This window comes from Nanorana parkeri, unplaced genomic scaffold, assembly GCF_000935625.1.
Source record: "Nanorana parkeri isolate BGI_ZX_2015 unplaced genomic scaffold, ASM93562v1 scaffold585, whole genome shotgun sequence".
Taxonomy (NCBI): Eukaryota; Metazoa; Chordata; class Amphibia; order Anura; family Dicroglossidae; genus Nanorana; species Nanorana parkeri.
The window spans coordinates 79407-80270 of NW_017306853.1; positions in this window are offsets into that span (position 1 = coordinate 79407).

Sequence of the window (864 nt, forward strand, 5' to 3'; positions counted from 1 at the left end):
GGAGACAAGACCAGTCATCCTGCACAAGGAGAGAGTAGCAGTGACCGGTCTTTATTACAGGAGGGGGCGGAGACAAGACCAGTCATCCTGCACAAGGAGAGAGAGCAGCAGTGACTGGTCTTTATTACAGGAGGGGGTGGAGACAAGACCAGTCATCCTGCACAAGGAGAGAGTAGCAGTGACCGGTCTTTATTACAGGAGGGGGCGGAGACACGACCAGTCATCCTGCACAAGGAGAGAGAGCAGCAGTGACTGGTCTTTATTACAGGAGGGGGTGGAGACAAGACCAGTCATCCTGCACAAGGAGAGAGTAGCAGTGACCGGTCTTTATTACAGGAGGGGGCGGAGACAAGACCAGTCATCCTGCACAAGGAGAGAGAGCAGCAGTGACTGGTCTTTATTACAGGAGGGGGTGGAGACAAGACCAGTCATCCTGCACAAGGAGAGAGTAGCAGTGACCGGTCTTTATTACAGGAGGGGGCGGAGACAAGACCAGTCACCCTGCACAAGGAGAGAGAGCAGCAGTGACCGGTCTTTATTACAGGAGGGGGCGGAGACCTAGACCAATCAAATAAAAAAAAACAACTCCATCTAAATCATCTTTATCATCAAGTTGCTCTGACATTTCTGGCACAAAAAGTTTCCCGGGACGGGTCTGTAGGCTGAATCGTCGCAATTCGTCCGGTGTGTCTCTTGACGTCGGCCATTGTCCCCCCTCCTGCGGAGATCACATCTGCCCATTGTGACAGATTGGGATGATGTCTGGTCACTGTCCATTGTCACCCAGACTCAGACAGGCCCAGGAGTGGTCTGTGTCCCCTGCCACAGACAGATTATAGGGGGGGGGGGGGGGGGGGTGCTACT